This window comes from Oryctolagus cuniculus, chromosome 4 (genome assembly GCF_051225735.1).
Source record: "Oryctolagus cuniculus isolate XC-2025 breed Fujian yellow rabbit chromosome 4, ASM5122573v1, whole genome shotgun sequence".
Taxonomy (NCBI): Eukaryota; Metazoa; Chordata; class Mammalia; order Lagomorpha; family Leporidae; genus Oryctolagus; species Oryctolagus cuniculus.
In genome coordinates this window covers 86,274,791-86,299,119 of record NC_142870.1, presented here as the reverse complement: position 1 = coordinate 86,299,119, position 24,329 = coordinate 86,274,791, and positions in this window count along the sequence as shown.

Here is a 24,329-nt window from a genome sequence, read left to right as displayed (position 1 = left end):
CTTTTCTCTCTTTCTCCGTCTTTCTCTGATAAGCACGTGATTGAGTTTGAAAGCAATTGAAAATTAAATGGATGACTTTACTCTTTCATCAAATTAAATGTTTCCATTGGGAACTGTAAAATCTCGTTCACCAATACAGCATTCAAGATGTTAGAAGGGAGAATTTAGAGAGATTAAGAGCTAGGAAGATGATGAGATAGACTTATTTTGTGAGACAGTAAGAGTTGGAACTACAGTCATGTGCTGCATAGTAGCATTACAGGAGTGATGCATCACAGATGTGATGGTGGTCTCGTAGGGTTGTAATGGTGGGGCAGGCATTGTGGCATACAGGTTAAGTTGCCATCTGTGATACTGGCATCCCATATGGGCACCGGTTTGAGTACTGGCTGCTCTGCTTCCAATCCAGCTCCCTGCAAGACGCACCTGGGAAAGTAGCAGAAGATTGCTGAAGCACTTGGGTCCCTGCCACCCATGTGGGAGACCTGGATAGAGTTCCAGGCTCTTGGCTTCAGCCTGGCCCAGCCCTGGCCATCTCTTTAAAGATTTATTTGACAGAGAGAGGTAGAGAGAGAGAGAGAGAGAGAGAGAGAGATCTTCCATCTGCAGGATCACTCCCCAAATGGCCACAACGGCCAGAATTGAGCCAATCCGAAGCCAGGAGCCAGGAGCTTCTTCTGGGTCTCTCATGTGAGTGCAGGGCCCAAGGACTTGGACCATCTTCTACTGCTTTCCTAGGCCATCACAGAGAGCTGAATTGGAAGTGGTGCAGCTGGGATTTGAACCAGCGCCCATTTGGGATACCGGTGCTTCAGGCCAGGGCTTTAACCCACCGTACCACAGCACCAACGCCTCTCTCTCTCTTACACACTTTCTGTCTCTTCTTCTCTTTGTAACTCTGCCTTTCAAATAAAATAAAAAATCTTTTTATAATATAAAAAATAATACTGGTGCTGAATAATTCCTGTCACTTTGTGAGTTCATAACTCTCATAACATTGTCATTGCACAATGCATTCCTTATATGTTCATGGTGATGCTACTGTAAACAAACTTGTTCAGATATGTAGAAATACACAAGCACTTACCATTGAGTTACATTTTTCTATAGTATTCAGTATAGTAATATGGTGGACAGGATTGTAGCTTAGAAATAATAGGGGCTGGCACCGCGGCTCACTTGGCTAATCCTCTGCTGTGGCGCCGGCACCCTGGATTCTAGTCCCGGTTGGGGTGCCGGATTCTGTCCCAGTTGCTCCTCTTCCATTCCAGCTCTCTGCTGTGGCCCGGGAAGGCAGTGGGTGATGGCCCAAGTCCTTGGGCCCTGCACCAGCATGGGAGACCAGGAGGAAGCACCTGGCTCCTGGTTTCTGATCTGTGCAGTGTGCCGGCCATGGCGGCCATTTCGGGGGGTGAACCAATGGAAGGAAGACCTTTCTCTCTGTCTCTCTCTCTCACTCTCTAACTCTGCCTGTGGAAAAAAAAAAGAAGAAGAAGAAGAAGAAAGAAAGAAATAACAGGATACACGATATAGCCTAGAAGTGTTGTAGGTAATCTCATCTAGATTTGATTGAGTACCTTCAATGATGTTTGTATCTAATGACATATTTCTCAGAATCTATACCTGGTACGAGACTGTAGTACCAGTGGGTGGGCACTGGAGACAGAGTCAACATGTACAAGAACTTTCTTACAGTCCAAGTCTTTGAGAAGCTAGAAGAAATTTTTCTGAAACTGGTGATCTCCCCAGTGTACAAGTATTCACACTGAGATTAGCCAGGCACATGTGGGAAGGAGATTAAAGCACTGGACTGTAGATTCCTTTTAAGATGAAAATTCTCCATTATGATATTTATCATCTTCCATTTCCCCTCAATATTTGGTTCTCTCTTTTCAAGGAGATAAAGTTGCCATAAGATTATTTGCTTGCCATAGAAATTCCAAAATACTACAGTAACCTTCTTTCTTCTTGTGTAAGATACAACACCTTGTTAAATGACAGCTTTTCTGTAAAGTGGATTTTAATACCGGGTATGTTATTGTGGGCCCTTCCAATAAAGTCTTGTATGAATTCCACCAAAGTCCCTCTGTTATGAGTTCTAAATTCTGATATCGTGAAGAGCAAAGGAAAGTATTATGGAGAGGCTGTTGGTGTTACTAGTTTTTCTTCTTCTAGAAATGGGTGCCATGGTATTTTCCAAGCACTGGGTTTTGTGTTTAAGAGACCATGAAGGAGAACCCTTCTTGGATCCCATCTGGGGCTGGCTGCGGTCCACACCTGTCAGGGTCCTGCCATGTGTAAATCATGCACCCAAATACATCCAGAAAGAGCCCATCCATCATGCGCCTGCAGTGATGGGGGCCGCACTGTCTGTAAATCTGGGGAAAATAATGTATGTGTGCTGCAAGATGACATTCCATAATGAGATTTTGATATTCCATAGCATGGGATTTGCTATGTGTGACAGAGATGAATTTCACAGTGAGCGTGGGTGCGGAGAGGCTGCTGAGCCTGGCGGACACACGTGAAGTAAAACCCCTCTCAGGCCATCAAGTTACAGCTCCTCTCCACTGGAAGTAATTGCTCAGGGCTGCCAAGAAAGGGCTGCCAGACTGAATCTTCTTGAAAGGGTAGCTGAGTGTTTAGGCAAAGCAAAATCTCTAATCTCTCTCTCTCCTCTCTCTCTCTCTCTCTCTCTCTCTCAATATATATATGAGATGGTCAACCACAATATGGGGAAGAAAATTGGATTAAAATTGGATTCTAGATTCCTTTCTTTTTAAAAATTAAGATTTTTTGCAAGATTGTTTTTAAAGGAATTTATTGATACATTAGAGTCCCAGGATCACAAGTACACAATAATTACAACACAATTTTCATTAATTCTCATGTTTACGTGATATTAATATAGACATCAATGTCAGTGTATTTCATAGATACAATTCTAAGAATATAATAATATTCACTCCATTCCTCCCCTCTCCCTCCCTCCTTTTTTTTAATTTTTGAGATAACATATTTTTAATTTACATTATAGTCAAAAGCTTAATGCTCCACCCAACTAGAAATTGGCTTGCCATATGATCCAGCAATCCCACTATTGGGTATATACTCAAAAAGCACAAATACATTCCATCAAAGAGATACCTACACCACCATGTTTATAGTAGCACTATTCACAACAGCCAAAATATGGAATCAACCATGGTGTCCTTCATTAGATGAATGGAAAAAGAAAATGTGACATATATGCACAATGGAATATTAGTCAGTTATAAAAAGAATACAATTCTACCAGTTGCATAAAAATGGATGCAATGGGAGGGCATCATGTTGAAAGAAATAAGCTGAACACAGAAAGACAAACACCACGTTTTCTTCCTAATACATGGGAGCTAAGATTAGAAAAAAAAATTAGAAAACAGAAACAAAAAAGAAAGAAATGCCTGTGTATATCTGTATTGCTGAAAACACAGTTCTGTCAAACTTTGTTTTATGTCTGTGTCAAACAAATGGTTAAGAATGATGTACTACTGTAGTTTTAATGACCTGTGATCATTTTCAAATTTACTGTATATGAGTGAAATAGATTACTTTTTAAAAAAAATTTAGGGACTGGTCCTCTGGCATAGTAGGTTAAGCCTCCACCTCTGGCGCCGGCATCCCATATGGGCACTTATTTGAATCCTGGCTGCTCGACTTCCGATCCAGCTCCCTGCTAATGGCCTGGGAAAGCAAGAAGATGGCCCAAGTGCTTGGGCCCATGCACTCACATGGGAGACCAGAAGAAGCTCCTGGCTTCTGGCTTCTGGCTTCGGATTGGTCTATCTCTGGATCTCTGGCTGTTGTGGCCATTTGGGGAATGAACCAGTGGATGGAAGATCTCTCTCTCTCTCTCTCTCTCTCTCTCTCTCTCTCTCTCTCCCTTTTTCTGTAACTCTGCCCCTCCAATAAATAAGTAAATCTTAAATTTTTTTAAAGATTTATTTATGTGAAAGGCAGAGTTACACACAGAGAGAAGGAGAAATAGAGAGAAAGAGATCTTCCATCTGCTAGTTCACTAACCAAATGGCCACATCAAAGACCAGGGCTGGGCCAGGCTGAAGCCAGGAGCTTCCTCTGGGTCTCATGTGGGTGTAGGGGCCCAAGCACTTGGGCCATCCTCCATCACTTTCGGGCACATTAGCAGGGAGCTAGTTTGGAAATGGAGCAAATGGTGCCCATTTGGGATGACAGCATTCCAGGTGACAGCTTAACCTGTTCTGTTATGTCAAAATGCTGGCCCTAGATTCCTTTTAACTGAAAATTTTCCACTATATTTATAATCACTTTTAAAAAAAGATTTATTTATTTACTTGAAAGTCAGAGTTACAGAGAGAGAGAAGAGAGGCAGAGAGAGAGAGGCCTTCCATTTGCTGGTTCACTCCCTAATTGGCCACAACAGCTGGAGCTGTGCCAATCGGAAGCCAGGAGCCAGGAGCTTCTTCTGGGTCTCTCACATGGATGCAGGGGCCCAAAGACCTGGGCCATCTTCTACTGCTTTCCCAAACCATCGCAGAGAGCTGGATTGGAAGTGGAGCTGCCAGGACCTGCACCGGCGCCCATATGGGATGCCAGCACTGCAGGCAATGGCTTAACCTGCTATGCCACAGCACTATCCCCTATTCATGTATGCTATACACACATGTACATATACATGGCATTAAACAACATTCCTTGACCACATTTATTACTTATGGTAATAGAACCCAACAGTATGTGACACGATTTTTTTTTAGGATTTATTCATTTATTTGAGAGACAGAGTTTGAGAGAGAGAGAGAGAGGAGAGAGGAGAGAGGAGAGAGGAGAGAGAAGAGAGAGAGAGAGAGAGAGAGAGAGAGAGAGAGAGAGAGAAGAGACAAAGAGAAATGGCTTCAATCCACTGGTTTACTCCCCAAATGGCTACAATGGCCAGACAGAACTGGGCTGATCCAAAGCCAAGAGCCTGGAGCTTCTGGGTCTCCCACATGAGTGCAGGTGCCCAAGCACTTGGCCCATTTTCCACTGTTTTCCCAGGCCATAACAGAGAGCTGGATCAGAAGTGGAGCAGCCAGGACTTGAACCAGTGCCCATGTGGGATGCCAGTGCTGCAGGCAGAAGCTTAATCTACTACACCACAGAACTGGCCCCAATTATGTGACACTCTTGTGTCCCCTGCACATGACGTGGATGCAAAATAAAGATTGCCTTTGAGTTCAGAATAATATAAGTAACCTAAAATGGTCAGATTCTTACTCCCACAGCCACATATAGAGCCATTTTATACCTTCATCATTTTTAATGGTCCTAGAGGTAAACCAAGTCCTCGCTACATAAAGTGTGGCTAGACTAACATGTTGTTAGTCTAGTTGTTAGCACTTATTAGAAATCACTATTGGAGGGGCCGGCGCTGTGGCATAGCAGCTGTGGTGCTGGCATCTGATGTGGGCACTGGTTCGTGTCTCAGCTGCTCCACTTCTGGTTCAGCTCTCTTCTATGGCCTGGGAAAGCATAGAAGATGGCCCAAGTTTTTGGGCCCTTGTACCTGTGTGGGAGACCCAGAGGAGGCTCCTGGCTGGTGGCTTTGGATCAGCACAGCTCCAGCCAATGTGGCCATCTGGGGAGTGACTCAGCAGATGGAAGACCTCTCTCTCTCTCTCTCTCTCTCTCTCTCTCTCTCTCTCCCTCTCTCTCTGCCTCTGCCTCTCTATACCTCTGCCTTTCAAATGAATAAATAAATTTTTTTTAAAAAGAAATTACTATTGGAAACTTGTAAACACTCTTGGGTCCCTTGACCTACTGTATCAGAACCTGCAAATAGCAAGATCACCAGGTGGTTTTTGTATGCATTAAAACTTTAGAAGCACTGTGTTAAGTGATGTTTGAGATGTTCCCCTATGATCAGCAGCATTAATATTAATACTATAATACAAATAATTCCATACATGTGTGTCTAACTTCTGCATTTTACAAAAATTCTCACAATCTTTACCAAATTTGAGCTTTCCCACAAGTTTGTAAAGTAGGTAGGTGCCATTATCTTCATTTGATAGGTTATAGTGATTAAGAATTTTTCCTGAGATACCTGCAGGTGAATAGGGAGCCTAAATTCAAACTCAGGAGCTGTGGTCCCAGGTCCACATTTCTTTCTCATCGTTGCAGAGCTTGTGCTATGGATTTGCTTTTGTCTTCAGGAGTGATGAAAGATTCTATCATCATTCACACAGTCTCAGATATCCCCACGCTGAACAGGCACCGGCATCTGTACATGACTGGCTACACCTTGAGTTACTGTTCGTGGCTGAGTCTGTGCAGAACTTTCTGAATCCAGTGGGATCACACATGACCTCAGTCACATTAGGTCTACATTCTGACAGCCTTGCAATAGCCGCTCCACTTGGGCTTGATTTCAGATTGATCCCCCAGGTCAACTTGGTGATCCTAGACCTGTGTCTGATTATTAACCACAATTACTTTAAGGACCTATGACTACAGAGCAATTTCCCAGGCCAGTCATTGACACACAGATTGATGTAGCATGCACTCTTGTATTATGTGTCACCTCTGGCAAGAGATGCTCAAAATACTTTTGATGATGAGAGAATAACCTAATCATGACATCCTGTGTAATGGAATCATTGCTCTAGGGGCTTCAGGTGTGGCCCTGGAATTCACAGAGGGACTTGTGCCAGTGTGAAGCCAACAAGATGTTAACGTCTTGCTAACGAGACCAAGCTAAAAGAGTTCTCCAGCCTATCTAAAAATTTAGTACCTCTGAGGACCAAGAGGATCTTAAAAAATCTCATGGGTTGGAAATGTAGGGATGGTGGAATTAAGAAGGAATGTTTCAGTGCAGAGGGTCAATGAAGGTTATGTGTATTGGACACATGTCGTTTGTTAGTCTAGTGCATAAAGATATTCATAACATGTTTTTATATAATCTTAATATGAACTTTTTAGCAAAGAAGGCTTCATTAATATCAAAGCAAAGAAAATGATGTACATATTTGAGGGATTTTCAGCAGAGAAATAAATTCATTGAGTTACATAGTTAATGTTCTTAACAAAAATTGCTTGAAAATTGAATTACCTATGCATATACTGGACTAGGTGGGCCCTTAAAGAGAATTTAAAATGAAATAAGAAAGAAAGAGCTGTTGACATCTCTGAATTTTTGCCTGGGCTGAAGAATGGATATTGCAGAATAAATAAGAACAATAAAGAAAAACAAACTAATGCTAATTCAGAACTTAACCCATATTCTTTAGGACCAGTGAATCTCCCATTTAGATTTCGGAAGATGCAGTTCCCAAGTGCAACATTCACATAAGGTACTTCCTTAATTGCATGCAATCTATATGGTTTTTTCTAAACATAAAGCACTCCCTTGGAATATTGAAACACTTATTCTCGTGCTCTATTGGCTCCACACTTTTCTGCAATTCTGAGATGATAAAAATCAAATTCTGGCTGCATTTCTCTCTTCTTCTCTCCTCCTTCTCCCAAAGCCTCATCATGCAAAAACTCAAAGGCAGCCTCCCTGGGTTATGGAATCACATTTGGCCATGATGTTATTCATGCCCACATTCTTGTTGAAATATTAATCAGGATTCCTGACTTCCGTTCACCTGCAGCCATGCTGGGACAAAGCCTGCCTTCTTATCTGGGGAAGATTTTTCTTGTTGGGAGCTTACTTGCCTTACACATTCTCATCTCTCCTTTTTGCTCATTCCCTTCAGCGAAGAGAGCAAGGGCCTGATCTAGAGCAAGTCAGAAAGAGGCAATGCTGCCGAGGCTGCTCTATGATGATCTTCCTGAGCATCAGGGACGCGCCCCCGCGCCGTGCGATGTGTGCATTTGCCTAGTGCAGACTCTAAGCGCGCTGGGTGCATTGGTGTTCCATCACGTGGCGTCTGGGGAAGGAGTTCAGCAAAGACATAATTTATATAAACACAACAATTCTTTCTGTGATGGAAAATCATGAAATATGGCATTTTCCCCAAATTTCAGATTACAAAAGGTAAGAATGGGCGCCTCTGCTTTATGTTGTCCTCTCCTTTTTGGTTTTAGTGCGCTAAGCCATTACTGCAAATCACATGTTATTATCAGCTCAGCTTTAGAGATGAGAAAATGGCAGCCCAGAGAGGTTGTGAAGCTTGTCCAAGGCCACACAGCTAGCTATTGGCAAAGTTGAGATTCAAATCCACAGCTGAGACCTGAAACCACTGCTGTGAGGTGCTTCCTTAAATGTACTTTGTAAATTACAACACACAGCAGACCTGCCACTTCTCTTGTTGGACATATTCTGTGGATTTGTCTCCACTCTGGAGTGCTTGCATGGCCTGCCCCTGTTGAGAACCTCCGCCTCATCGTAAGGGCTGCTCTTTGAAACTCCTCTCCCCTACGCTCCCCTCATTTTCCTCCTTGATATTAATATCTCTTGCAAGTGATGGCCATATACATGTTACTGGAAGAAATTCTAGGAACATACAAAAAGCAGTCCTTAGTCCCTTCCCCTGAGGTAACCAGATTAGTTTTGTCAAGACTTCACTCGTATACACGGGTATTTTCCTTTCATATTATTTTGCAGTTTCTTTCTTTCTTTTTTTTTTTTAGTCCTATTGTCATGTTTAATCCCAGTGAGAGTCAAGTTGGGAATTGATAATTCCTTTTTTTTTTTTTATTTTGCAGTTTCTTGTCTGTGTGTGTGTGTGTGTCTGTGTTTCACTTAACAAAAACATCCTGAAACTCGGTGCATGTCAGTGTACTTGAAGCTGCCTTGCTCTAACTACTAGCAGCCTAGCTTCCGTACAAAGCTGTGTCTCCTGGAAATACTGCTTATCTTTTCATTTATCCAGGTCATTGTTGACAGATTTTAGTAAATCGCATAGTCCTTGCATTTCCAGATAATTTTAAGTGTTGGTTGCTACTGTGACTGTGATCTTCCAATTTGTCTTCTACTTGGCTTTGTGGATGTTTAGGACAGCTACCGATCTTGGCTCTTGTCATATCGCTGATCTTCCATTCACTGTGATTTTCTTAGAGATATTCTAGACAGATGAGCATGGTATCTACAGATAAAGAGTTTTCACCCCTTTGTCCATAACTAACAGATTTGTCTTTTTTAAATGTTTTCTTATGCTCTTGGGGAAGGTCTGTAGTATAATATCTAATAAGAGTGATGATTGTGGGGGCATCTTTAGCTTGCTTTGTATTTAACTGGCTATGTTTCTAATGTTCTGATGACGTGTGTTTTTGGTTCCTGGTAAATGGATTCTTTCTTCCATGAGAAGTCTCTGGGGAATATTTTCTGCTGGCATTTAATACAAAATAGCTGCTGAATAAGTGGTTTTTTTTTTCTCTACTATTTTCTGTACCTATTGTGATTACTTTATGGTCTAACTTACTTTCTCTGGTAAAGTGAATTACATGAATGGAGTTTCTATTCATGCAATTTTTTTTTTACTTTTCCATATCAGTTTGCCAGTTTTTTTATAAGATTTATTTATTTATTTGAGAGGCAGAGTTACAGAGAGGCAGTGGCAGAGAGAGGGATAGAGAGGTCTTCCATCCACTGGTTCACTCCACAAATGGCTGCAATGGCCAGAGCTACACCATTCCAAAGCCAGGAGCCAGGAGCTTCTTCCAGGTCTCCCATGAAGGTGCAGAGACCCAAGGACGTGGGCCACCTTCTAATGCCTTCCCAGGCCATAGCAGAGAGCTAGATCAGAAGGGGAACAGCTGGGACTCAAACTAGCGCTCGTATGGGATGCTGACACTGCAGGCAGCGGTTTTACCTGCTGTACCACAGAGTCAGCCCCTCAACTTAACATGTTTTAAACTTTAAAAATTTTACTTGTTGAATTAACAAATTGACACTCTTGTTTATTTGTTAAGTCAACAACAGGAGTCACTGTGCACTTACTCCTCATGTAGGATCTCTGTCCTTAATGTGCTGTACACTGAGGCTTAATGCTATAACGAGTACTCAAACAATATATTTCACTTTGTGTTTCTATGGGGGTGCAAACGATTGAAATCTTTACTTAATGTACACTAAACTGATCTTCTGTATATAAAGAGAATTGAAAATGAATCTTGATGTGAATGGAAGGGGGGAGGGAGTGGGAGAGGGGAGCGTTGCGGGTGGGAGGGAAGTTATGGGGAGGGGAAGCCATTGTAATCCATAAGCTGTACTTTGGAAATTTATATTCATTAAATAAAACTTAAAAAGAAAAAAAAATTTACTTGTTGGGGCCAGTGCTGTGGCATACCAGGTAAAACTGCCACTTGTGGTGCTGGCATTCCATATAGGCACTGGTTCAAGTCCTAGCTGCTCTACTTCTGATCCAGTTCTCTGCTAGTGCCCCTAGGAAAGCAGTGGAAGATGGCCCAGTTAGATGACCCCTGCCCCTGTGGGATACTCAGAAGAAGCTCCTGGCTCCTGGCTTTGGCCAAGCCCTGAGGAGTGAACCAGCAGATGGAAGATTCTCTTTCTCTCTCTGTCTTTCAAATAAGTAAATAAATCTTTTAAAAGATTTACCTATTTATGCACCTGCCATCTTCCTATTATCTCTAGAAAACAAACAGACAAACAAACCCGGATACTCAGAAGAAGCTCCTGGCTCCTGGCTTTGGCCAAGCCCTGAGGAGTGAACCAGCAGATGGAAGATTCTCTTTCTCTCTCTGTCTTTCAAATAAGTAAATAAATCTTTTAAAAGATTTACCTATTTATGCACCTGCCATCTTCCTATTATCTCTAGAAAACAAACAGACAAACAAACCCTGAAAGGTCCTTGAAAACTATTTCATTTTAATATTGTGGATTTTCAATTAATGTCGAAAGATACTTCTTTGTAAAAATCATGCCTGTGTTCACCTGCATGACACCATGGCTGTGCAGAGAGATGTTATTCTTAGGTTTATGTAAATATGTATAAAATGAAGATCAGGTCTGAGATTCAAACCAAGCTAGGATCAGAGTTAATCTTAAATTTAAGTTTTATTACTCAAAGGCAAATGCTCTTTTTGTCATCCCGTGGATGGTAGCATTCATTGTCAGAGACAGCACCCATATGTTCCATGTTTTTGGAGAAACTGAGAAGCTCAAAAATGATATTTGCACTGTCTGGGTGGTATTGAATGTAGGGGATGCTGCTTCCTAACTGGAGGGCAATGAGTTTATATGGTGGAAACTTTCATATTAGGGCCTATTATTGCCGGTGCTGAGGCTCAATAGGCTAATCCTATGCCTGCGGCACCGGCAGCCAGGGTTCTAGTCCCAGTCGGGATGCCGGGTTCTGTCCCGGTTGCTCCTCTTCCAGTCCTGCTCTCTGCTGTGGCCTGGGAGTGCAGTGGAGGATGACCCAGGTCATTGGGCCCTGCACCCGCAGGGGAGACCAGGAGGAAGCACCTGGCTCCTGGCTTCGGATCGGCGCAGTGCACCGGCCACAATGCGCTGGCTGTAGCAGCCACTTTGGGGGTGAACCAACAGAAAAGGAAGACCTTTCTCTCTGTCTCTCTCTCTCACGGTCTAACTCTGCCTGTCAAAAAAAAAGGCCCTATTATTGACCAATACCCAGTTAAGCAACCTTCACCTTTCTCAGAATCACAGGTCAAATCTGAAAGCGTTTGGAGCTAATTCTCTCTCTCTCTCTAATTAGATAAACAACATAAAATTCAAGAGAGAGAAATGACTTTCACCAGTCAAGCTGTGTGTTACCAAATTTCTCAGGAGAGCTAAGACCACTTTTATTTAGCACGGTTTAATTATTTGAACTTACAGACTAAAAGAAAAAAAAAGCTTGCCTAGATAAATCTTTACTCCTTATTCTGAGATAGCAGGCTGCTACTAAAATTGGGTATTAGACCACAATCTGGGAGATTTTAAAATAAATTTGGGAATAAAAATGGTAGCAGTGACCATTGTACGTTCCATGAGCTGCAGGGGAAGCTCATGGCTCCACATACCATCCTACCCTCTGTCTGCAAAGTGCCGTGGTCACTGTTTGAAGCCCAAGGGGGGCTTGGCCTCTTTCTCCATGAAACCAAAGCCCATGCCCTGTGAATTGACTGGGGACCCACAATAATAAACTCTGTGCCTCATACCACTGCATCAATAATTAGTTACTAAAATTGAAAACATTTCATTGTCCCAAGATTTGATAAAATGAGAAACATCAGTTGGATTGCAGGTTCCTGTTGACTTGGGTTTCATCTCAGCACCAGCAATGCTGTGTTATCATCAAGGTGAAGATGAAAAGCAAGGCCAGCTCCAGGAATCACTTTGCTTGTCTGAGTATTGAAAAAAAATTTTTAAAAAGATGAATAAAACTGTTGCTGGATCTGGCAGATATTAAATCATTATATTATCAATAAAGTTATTTGCCACAAACCTATTTAGTTTTATTAGACTCACTACAGAGATACTTAAATAGTGTAGTTCCTGTGCTCTGAAGCCTCAATTTTGAGACATATCCCGATGACCATCACCTCATTATAAGAAGTAATGGGAAATAATATTACTTTCACAAACTCAAAAGTAAATAGTATTGTAAGAACATACTTGCAGAGAACTTCAGAAAGTTCACAGAAAACTGAAAAACCTGTGCATGAATTCCAAAATTTGTTTTCACCAAAATAAAATGTTTATAAGTTCCATTTTCCATGGACTTCTCAAAGCACCCTCAGACATAGACTTCCAGAGAGCACTTTTAGGAATGATGGTGAACCGGGTGCATTGGCTCTATCTGGTGAGAAAGATTGTTTAGGACTTGAAATCCTAGGCGGAATGTATTTCCTCCTGAAAGCCTTGCTACCTTCTTCTAACTCTGGCCAGTTTTTGCATCTGCAGGACCTCCAAAGTTCACTCAGGGCCACCTTGGCTTGCTCACAATGCTGTGCTATTGCTCGACTGTTCTCATGCCCTGTCATGCTTGCTCTGCCCAGTAAGACGGGGGAGGATCCCAAAGGGTCTGCCTATTTTTGCAATTGTGTCTGGATCATCTCTGCAGCCAGGAGGTGCTCATTGAGTGCCTGTGTTGGAGTCTGGTGACGCGGATGAACATGTGGAGACACGGAGACAATCAGATAAGGACAAAATCAGTGCCAAAGCGTAAGGTGCTGCTTTACATGCAAGGCAACAATAAAAACGCATTTTATTTTATTTTATTTATTTATTTATTTATTTTTTATTTTTTGACAGGCAGAGTGGACAGTGAGAGAGAGAGACAGAGAGAAAGGTCTTCCTTTGCCGTTGGTTCACCCTCCAATGGCCGCCGCGGCCGGCGCGCTGCGGCCGGCGCACCGCGCTGATCCGATGGCAGGAGCCAGGAGCCAGGTGCTTTTCCTGGTCTCCCATGGGGTGCAGGGCCCAAGCACCTGGGCCATCCTCCACTGCACTCCCGGGCCACAGCAGAGGGCTGGCCTGGAAGAGGGGCAACCGGGACAGAATCCGGCGCCCTGACCGGGACTAGAACCCGGTGTGCTGGCGCCGCTAGGCGGAGGATTAGCCTATTGAGCCGCGGCGCCGGCCCAAAAACGCATTTTAAAAGGCCAGGAGCACACTGAGGCTGAGGCCCTGACCCACACTGCAAGTGTGGGCCAGAACAAGGAATTTCTCCTTAAGGAGCGTCTGAGACTTGAAACTTTTCTAAGTATCAATCTCCCCGTAGTTTAAATCCAAACAAAGACAGAAAAGGAAAATATGGGTATCAGCTCCTAATACCTTCCCATGACATTTCCTTGACTGCTTGAAGAGGTCTCTGGAAAATACCCGCTAGCGTTAATAAAGGATCTACCCAACAAACAAAATGCTGCCACCTTCTGGTAAAATAGTACAGAATATTTTCTTCCCTATCATTCCCACACACGTCTGCATGCACGCACACACACACACACACACATACACAAATTATTCTAGTAAGAAAAGCATTTGCATAACACATTATAGCTAACCAGTGTGCATTCTCTCATTGAACATTTCTTATGAGGTAGCTTTTATTGCCTGTATTAGACAGAAAAGAAAACCAAGGTTCAGAGAGGGTGTGCAGCTTCCAGAATGTCACACAGTGATCTGCAGATGCAGTGTTATCAAGTGAAGACGCATTATGCTTCCAACACCTTTGTTCTTGCATTGACCGATGTGCTTCCTGTCTGCACGACTCTCAGAAGAGCTTTGTCGTATGTGGCTGACATGGAGCCTTTCCGGCTCTGCAGAGTGCAGCAGTGTCCTTCTGAACTGAGATTTGAGAGATGGGATAGCCTGGGGTAGGGAGCAAAGCTTTCTTCTTAGTAAGAGACGCTGTGTATATATTTTTTTCTGTTTATTTCCGTTTACAATTTTCTCAGTAATCTTAAAATGCAAATTGAACAAAAAATGTTGCTGACTTCCCAGTAATCTGAATCCACACTACTGGCCTTACATCCCCACGCACTCTGTGTCACACATGGCCCCGGAACATTCCTTTTCGAATGTTAGGTGCTTAGTTCTTCCGTCCGTCTCTGCTTAGCAATACCTTATTTATCCTTCAATGCCCCCTCCTGTATTAATGCTTCCCTGGTCTCTTTCAAGTTCAGTGTTTTGCAGGCCACCATTAAGAGTCCTTTCCTTCCGTCTTTATGGTAGTTCACTCTTTCCCCTTCCATGTGTTTGTCTCACTAGTTTGTCGTCCAGAGAGTAAGGAACTCTCCCTGATGAATTTCTGTAACCCCTATCAAAACCTGCATGGGTGCCCAGTAAATATTTAACTTTAACTGTCACACATACAGCAAACCCTGGGAAGCCCAGTCCAATTATATGAGCCCGAGTAAATCTCATTGATAACATGGGGGACATAGCACCATGTGACCATGATCATTGCTTATAAAATCAAGGAAAAGACTGGCGAAGTTGAGGAGCCCACCTCTTCTCTTTCATCTGTTCTTCTCTATGCCGGGGCAATCACTTTTAGAAAGATATTTTCTGTGTAGCATTCTTCCCTACCATGCCTGGCTGTGCACCAAATTGTCAAGTTCCTGCTAGTGGAAAGCATTTGTGTTAGGATCCCCTGTTTGATTGATGGTGTTTGTAATCAGAATATTAATCTCCAGGAAGGCATTTTGGTTCCAGTGCCTAAACAGTATTGGCTGCTGGATAACACTTGTATCAATATTTGTTTGCCATTCTATTCCTGTTGTGGGGGTGGGGGGACTCTTTCTTGCTCTCTTTAACTTTTATTTTGAAGTAATTTTAAACTCAGAAAAATTGCAAAAATAGTATAAATATCTCCTTTCATTTATATTATGATCCTTTCGGAGAGCATTTTGCATCTAAACCATGATTTGTCAACATATAAAGATATTAAAAGCTTTATTTATTACAGTAAAACTTGAGAATGACCTAAATATTCCCCTGAAAGAGGACTGATTACAGAATTGTGTCAAATAGTGAATCTATAGAAAATCAAATTTTGGGACCAGCGCTGTGGTGTAGCCGATAAAGCTGCCGCTTGCAGTGCAGGCATCCCATATGGGTACTGGTTAGAGTCCCGGCTGCTCCACTTCTGAGCCAGATCCCTGCTAATGTGCCTAGGAACACAGCTGAAGATGTCCAAGTCCTTGGGTCACTGCACTCATGTGGGAAACCCGGAAGAAATTTCTGGCTCCTGATTTCAGATCAGCCCAACTCTGGCCACTGTGACCATTTAGGGAATGAACCAGCAGATGGAAGACCTCTCTCTCTCTCTCTCTCTCTCTCTCTGCCTCTGCGTCTCTGTAACTCTGCCTTTAAAATAAATAAATACATCTGAAAAAAAAGAAAATCAAATTCTTTTAAAGTATTTAAAGAGAAATGTTCCATGTATTAGTTTGCTGGAGCGGCCACCATAAAAATACCAGGCTTGGGGACTTCAGTGGCAGAAATTTCTTGCTCAGTGCTTTGGAGACTGGAGGCCCAGGCTCAAGGTGCCACCAGGCAGCTTTCTTCCGTGGCCCCTGTTTTTGGCTCACAGATGGCGGCCTTCTTGCTGAGTCCTTACGTGGCCTTCTCCTCTGCTTGTACTTCTTCGGCGTCTCTCCTTCGTCTCATAGGTGCATCAGTCATATTGGAATAGAGATCCACCTTTATGACCTCATTTAACTTTAATTATGCCTTTCAAGGCACTGACTCCAAATATAGTCACATTGTGGATTGTGGCCTCAATGTATAAATTTTGGGGGAACACAATGCAGGGCTTCAGCATGTGAATTTTTGGGGAACAATTCAGTCCATAACACTCCAAGTATCTTAAGTAAAAAAAGATTATTAGTTGTATTAACTACCCCCGACTTTATTGCATTTTTCAATTTTCCTCAGTAAACTATCATAACTTATAAAATCAGAAAAATGTATTATAAGTAACACAAAAGAATTCTGTAGGAGCTTGCAAATTCTTTTATGTATGCTAATATATTTGATCTTTGTAACTGCTCCACAAGGCAGAAACAGGAATAACATTTTTCAAATTATAGATAACAAAATTGAGGTTTAGAAGAATGAAGTCATATAATTTGTCAGAATAGCTCTTCTGACTCTTAATCCAATCAATAATCTTTCCACTACAATTCTCAATGATGTCTCTCTTCAGTAAACAGAGAGAAGTTCAACAATGGTCTATGATTATCCCAACAATTTAAGAGTATTTATGAAAGTGGAGGGAGTTACAATAACAGCAACAACAATATCTGCAATATTTGAGCAAATGTTTCATGGGAATCACTTAAGCTTAGTCTTCTGTAGAAAGACTTGGGATACAAATAAATATAAATAAGTAATAACCTGAGATGGAAATTGTCACTGACTTGGTTTTCTATTCTAGGCCTTATCCTTATTATCTTCATATATTCATGAAGAGCACGCATAATTGTCAGAGTGGAGACTCCACCGGGGGTTTCAGGAGACGTGGTTGCCTGTAATGAAGTGTGCATGAACCAGTCCTCTGGTTAGAAGCATCTCACTGGAGGGCTGCAGAGAAAGTCTGGGAGACTGGAAATTATTACAAGAGTTTGCCGACAATCGTGAGTATGGAAATGCTTTGCTATTCCATGAATATAAAAAAGTGTGGTCATTGCTATGTGTGTAGGTTGGGGAGTGGAGGAGAAAGGTATGGGACGTGGTTTGAATATGAGGTGTCTTTTAGTTAAAAAGGTTGGGAATGATTGCTTTAGGTCAGTAAGAACAGTCCCACTTATAATATATCATTTCCTACTCTCCAATCCTGTAATAAAGTCAACCATCACGATGATTGCAATAGAAGTGGATAATTTCTGAGGTGATCTCTATTTTATACTTGTGAGCGATCTGAACTCAACTAGGACGTCAGGCAGTTTCTATCTGCAGTCTTGTTGCAACCGTTTTTTTCTCAGGGGAAGCAGGGGGTAGCAGAGAATACAGAACTCTAACGTAATGTGGCCAGAGAACGTCTCCTCCAATTCAAGGGGCGATGTTTGCTCAGGGCCTCCCACAGCCACAGGTTGTATGCGGTGAAAGTCTTCATACCTGTGGCTTGCAGACAGAGCCTTGGGGCCAGACATCAATACCTGTTTTAACACTCAGTGTCTCTGTGCTCTGTTAAACTTCCTCCAGCCTTTTGTGGGAAGACTGACAACTGGAACAAAAAGAAGGATAAAATGAGTTTCAAAATTTTCAAAACGCTTCAAAACTTGATGACAATGATCTTGAGGTGAGTGGCTGGGTATTCCCTCTCAGGCGGGCTGCTGTGCAGCTGTCAGGCCTAATCTGGGTGAGAGATGAAAGAGTGACCCCGGGGTTAAAGGCTCCAGTGGCTGCTGCAAATCCCGGAGTTATCTATCTGTCCAGCGACACAGGCTTTCTGCAAAGGAAGCATTATTTTACAGCTGACCCTTTAACAAAGGGGAAATAGCAACTGTTAGAAAATGCAGTAAGTACTTGTCTTGAGATAACTCTGCTTGGGGAAATCCTATGGGGTGTTTTTTTCTAAACTTCAAAAGGACACATAATCATCTGGAAAGCCCACATGAGTGTGTAGCCGGCAACACATTGTGGTGTATTGCCTGGGTTCCACCCCCACCCCCCACACAGAGTCTCAAATCTTGTAGTTTGACTTGCTGCCTCTCACTAAAACTCTGCCTGGGAGAATCAGTGTCTCTGCAGTATTTGTGCAAATTTGATGTGTCTTTCTCTGGCTTTCAGTATTCTCATCTGTAAAACCAAACAAACAGCTGAAAACGAAAAAGAGGCAATTTGGACTAGATGGTAAACCTTGGCATTCCATCATTCTTCACTGCTGTTCCCATAACAGACATAATTAATTGGCCAAAGCATTTCCTGCCAACCCTCAAGCAGCCTCAGAATTCCCAGTGGCAATTGGTTGCAGTTAGCATGTGGCGGAAACCCATTACTTGCAAGTTGGTGATGCCTCTGGCCCTTTCATCAGCTGTCTCAGCAGGCTTAGTGGCTTTGGCTCCCGTGGCACCTTGCACACAACTTAGTGTAATTGGCTTAGCAGGATACAGCAACAAGAGTAGTGCCTATGTATCTTTGGGAGAACATCTCAGATTTCAGGGATGTCACTTGGCACTCCTGAGAAGGGGGCACATCAGAAGCAGAACCTGAGCAAAAGAGGATAAGAGAAAAAAGGACTGCCCATGGTCAGGGATGGTGATGGTGACTCCCAAAGTACTGGGGCTGTGAGCAGTCGGAGAGTCATGGTAGCAGAAAGGAAGAGTTATAGAAAAGTTCTCTCCATTGCTAGTGATATCTCCCCTCACTTTTATTTTTTTATTTTAAAAATCATTTATTTGAAGTTCAGAGAAAAAGGGAGGGAGGGAGAGAGAGAATCTTCCAACTGCTAGTTCACTCTCCAAATGGTCACGATATCCAGATCTGAAGCCAGGAGCCAAGAACTCCATCTTGGTGTCTCACATGGATGGCAGGGGCCCAAGTACTCAGAGCATCTTCTGTTGCCTGGCAGGTACATTAGCAGAAAACTGGGTTATAAGCGGAGGAGCTGGGCTTAAACTGGTTCTCTGATATGAGATGCTGGTGTTGCAAACTGCAGTTTACCCTGCTATGCCACAAGGCCAGACCCACCCCTGCACCTCACCCTACTGTTAACTCTAGGCTGGTTTATTTTGATAAAGTAGATACATTTTTATGACTATTTGCATAAGTACTAAGATAAGAATCGCAAAACAAAATTCTTAGCAGAATTTTAAGAGCTGGGAAAAGACCACACACACATCCCATCCTTTGGTTCCTGAATGCTTCTGCTTATGCCAGCTCCAGGCTGGTTTCACAAGATCCCTTGAGAGCTTGTGAGTAATCTGATTCCCGAGTCCGGTTCCTAAAGCTTCAGATTCAGGAGGCGTGGCGTGGTTTTAACAAGTTTCCTAAGTGAGTGATTATTCAGGTTTGAAAATCAATGACCTAATCCAGCTTGGTCATTTTCAAGGTGAGAACACTGAAGAAAAATTAGAAGAAACACTTACCCAATATCCCATAGCAACTTAGTGATGTGTTTAGAAATAGATTCAGGTCTCCTGACTGCCAGCCCCATGCAAAAGGCCAGGCTAATTCTTTTGATGTTTTACTTTTTAAAAATATTTATTTGCTTATTTGAAAAGCAGCGTCACACACACACACACACACACACACACACACACACACACACAGAGAGAGAGAGAGAGAGAGAGAGAAATCTTCCACCCACTGGTTCACTAGCCAAATGGCTACATTGGCTGGGCCTGGGCCAGGCTGAAGCCAGAAGCCTAGAATTCATTTGGGTTTTCCACCTGAGTGCCAAGTACTTGGTTCTTCTTCCACTGCTTTCCCGGGCACATTAACAGGGCATTGGATCATAATGTGAGCAGCTAGAACTTGAACAAGTGCCCATATGGGATGTTGGTGTCACAGGCAGCTGGTCAACCCACTGCATCACAACACCTTCCCTCTTTTGAAGTATCTTGAAACAAATGGTCGTTTTTGCCCCTGTGGCCTGTAACTCAATAATGCCAATCACATCTGTGTGGAACAGGCTGGCTTCAAAGTTAGTGCAGAGAGTTAAGCACATGCCAAACACGACCTAAATGGAAACCTCTGAATAAATACATTAGATGGATAGTTAGAGTCCAGTTCTATGTAAATCTATTCTTTGCCAAGCCACTCATTGGGAAATAGTGAAGAACTGAGGTTGTATTCCTCAAAATCAAAAAAATTGATCTCTGGTTGAATTATGAAAGGGAAGCTGGAGACAAGGGTAGGTGACCATGGAGATGATTTGTGCCTGTGGCCAGCTGTTGCTCTCTTGTCTTACTCTTCACCTCCTCATGCCTCATAGTTGTCGCACCAGCCTTCCAACTGGGCTCCATCCCACTGATTTTTACCTCACAGTATATGCCCCATACTGCTGCCAGAAAGTTCGTCCAATTGCGCTGACTCCACTTATGATTCTGCCGCAAAACCTACAGCGACTCCCCAATGGGAAAACACCTAACGACCACGTTGGCAGTCAAGAGTCCTTTTAAAAAGGACTCTTAGGTTTCTCATTTTCTCTGTTACTATGCTGAGCACCAACCCTGTTTGAGTCTGAAGTTTTTGCCATTGTTTCTGCTTTCATTCGCAATGCAACATATTTTCCAATTGTCCACCCAAATGCCACCTTCCTGAAAACGTCTATTTCATATCAGGTAATCATTCAGGAGCTCTTGTTGTACCCCGGCTCCGTGCTGGCACTGGGTATTCTTAGGTGACTCACTCAGATGCCGTCTGGCTCTCACAGTCCGGAGGAAAAAGCTGATGTTGCATAAGTCATTACCAATGATGTGAGGAGTGCTCCTACAAGTCTGCTCCTACCAGAGAGGCGTGAATCGGCCGTAAGCACTTCCCTCAGGGCCCTGTGACCTCACCGTCTTCTAAATGCTTTTCACTTTCTTTCATTGCCTACTTATTATTGCATACCGACATGCATGCCTGCTATTTCACTATTCCTTTGTGTTGATTTTTTCCCCCCAGATAGATAGAAACCTCTAACAGGAAAGACACATTTCTTAAATGCTTGTTATAGCTTGGTTAAATGCTAGTGTGGTCTAAGTCATGAGACTCAGAGAATGCTTGGTAAAGATGGCGTTTCATTATGCTTTACAACTTTAATGTGTTTTTACTTCCTTTGCTTTATCTGAACCTCCCAATAATTCAATGGGGGGTAGGTACAGTGATCCCTGATTTGCAGATAAGAAAACTGAAGGCAGAGAATTTGAGTGACTTGTCTAAGGTCAAACAGCTAATAATTTATGGAACCTTTCCTTATTGTTATTTTTAATGATTTATTCGTTTGAAGTCAGAATTTCACAGATAGAGGGAGAGACAGAGACCTCAAAATAGCTGGTTTACTCACCAATTGGCGGCAAAAGCCAGGGCTGGGCCAGGCTGAAGCCAGGAGCCAGGAACTCCATCCTGGTCTCCCATTTGCGTGGCAGGGGCCCAAGTACTTGGGCCATCATCTGCTGGCTTCCCAGGTGCATTACCAGGAAGTTGGATTGGAAGCAAAGCAACTACAAACTGCAGCTTAACCCCCTGCACCACAGTATTGGCTTTGTGAACCTTTGTCATTTAAAACTTTTTCTAGTGCAATATGATAGATACCAAGTGAGTAAATAAATGAATGATCCTCATAATTTTTTGGCAAATAGTATTCCTCCCACGTTCTTTCCCTTTTCTCTGTCCTCTTCGTATGCATCCATCTGCTGCAAATTCTTCCTTTGTCTCTAACTCTGTTGCCAGCAGTTTGGTTACAACCCATCTTATTGCTAAGCTGTGATCAGTATTTTTTTTTAAGAATTTCAGGGGCAAAGAAAGAGACTGTTGACCCCTCCTGTTGGCGTTGCGTCTGCAGTTGTCTCAGGGCAGGTCTCTTGGAAGGAGAAGCCATGTGTGTGTGTGTGTGTGGTTGAGTTATTCAGGAAAGTCCAGGAAGATAGTGAGGAAGCAGCCAGTGGGAAGGGAAGAAGCCAGTCTCTGGTGTAGCTGCCACTTCTGTCCCATTCCACAGTGTGTGCCGGAGCATGCATTACTCATTAGGCTGCCCCCTTTGAGGCGGGGAGTTGGATTTCCATGCTTTTTCTTTTTTTTTTAAATTTAATAAATGTGAATTTACAAAGTGCAACTTTTGTATTGTTGTGGCTCCCCCACCCCAACCTCCCTCCCTCCCGTGGCCCTCCCCTCTCCCACACCCTCTCCCATCCCGCCTTTCATCGAGTTTCATTTTCAATTACCTTCATATACAGAAGATCAACTTAGTATACACTAAGCAAGGATTTCAACAGGCTGCACTCACACAACTGCACAAGGTATAGGGTATTGTTCAACTAGTAGTGTTGTCTTTAAGTTTCGTAGTAAAACACATTAAGGACAGAGATCCTATGTGGGGAGCATGTACACAGTGACTCCTGTTGTTGATTTAACAGTTGGTACTCTTATTTATGACGTCAGCAATCCCCCGAGGCCCTTGCCATGAGCTGTCTAGGCTATGGAAGCCCCTTGAGTTCACCAACTCTGAACTTGTTTAGTCAAGGCCATATACACAGTGGAGGTTCCCTCCTCCCTTTGGAGAAAGGCGCCTCCCTCCTTGATGGTCTGTTCCTTCTGCTGGGGTCTTATTCACCAGAATCTTTCATTTAGGTTGTTTTTGCCATCATGTCATGGCTTTCCATGCCTGTGAGACTCTCATGGACCTTTTAGCCAGATCCAAATGCCCCAAGGGTTGATTCTGAGGCCAGAGTGCTGTTTGGGGCATTTGCCATTCTATGAGTCTGCTGTGTGTCCTGCTTCTCCCGCAGGATCGTTCTCTCCCTTTTAATTCTTTTTTTTTTAAATTTTTTTGACAGGCAGAGTGGGCAGTGAGAGAGAGAGACAGAGAGAAAGGTCTTCCTTTTGCCATTGGTTCACCCTCCAATGGCCGCTGCGGCCGGCACGCTGCGGCCAGCGCACCATGCTGATCTGAAGCCAGGAGCCAGGTGCTTCCTCCTGGTCTCCCATGCGGGTGCAGGGCCCAAGCACTTGGGCCATCCTCCACTGCACTCCCTGGCCACAGCAGAGAGCTGGCCTGGAAGGGGGGCAACCGGGACAGAATCCAACGCCCCGATAGGGACTAGAACCCAGGGTGCGGGCGCTGCAAGGCGGAGGATTAGCCTAGTGAGCCGCAGCGCCGGCCTCCCTTTTAATTCTATCCTTCATTATTTGCAGACACTGGTCTTATTTGTGAAATCTCTTCGACACTTACCCTATCTTTTTGATAAGTTATGTACTTATTCTTATCACTTTACCAAGTGTGCTGGCATTGGTACATGCCTCCTTGATAAGACTGAGTTGAAATCCCCTATCATTGCCACGGGTAGAGGGCAAGCTCCAGAGAGTCTGCTTTCTGCAAGGCTGCTCAGAAACATCAAGTCATGGGTGTGAGGCTCTAAAGGCAAAAGCACACTGGAATTGAGGCAAGAGTATGCTGAGACATGAAAGCAATAGCTAAGGGAATCTGGCCACAGCACCCTCAATATTTGTTCCAATAGATCTAGGAATGATGATGGAAGGGATTTTTACATTTTAGGCATCATACATACTTTTAACAACCTGATGTGTGCATCAGACTTTCACTTCAGAAAAACGCAGGTGCTTACAGGAGTATGTGTAGGACCCCACGCCCATGGATCCTGTGTGGAAAATTACAGTTCTAATAATCTGAGGATATTCAATAACACTGTTCCATCTAAGGATCAAGAATTCCTAAGAAATCTTAAGCCTTCATTCCCAAGAATCTGGTCTCCAAGGGCACGTCACAGGCCAAGCTGCATAATCTCACGTTTCTTCATTACTCTAGTAGCTGCAGTTTTCCAGCATGCCTGGTTCTAAGACGGAGCAGCACTGCCACATGACCTCAGAAAGCCCTCAGTCCTATTAGCCAGAATGACATAAGGATAATGAGTAATAAACTCCTGTAGCTGAGAAACGTCCCCGGGGGAGGAGGCACACAGAGGGGAGGTGCGGGCGACACGGGTTAGAGTTCTCCTTGGATAGTGGGGTGTGAACTCGGACAATCAAATCCAAGCCAGGGGGCCTGCCGCACACCTGGGGAAGATTTCACCTGCTGCCTCTTTGAGGGTCGCCTATGGATTCCTGGGGCTCCACATCCAGTTAATTAAAGAGAGAGGTGACTTTTTCTTCCTTTTGTCCACTGGGCCTTGTCTTGACAGCTCAGGCACAAAATGACAGATGGGGCTGAAGTCGCATTCCCTTCCCTTCACATCATCAGAATTCC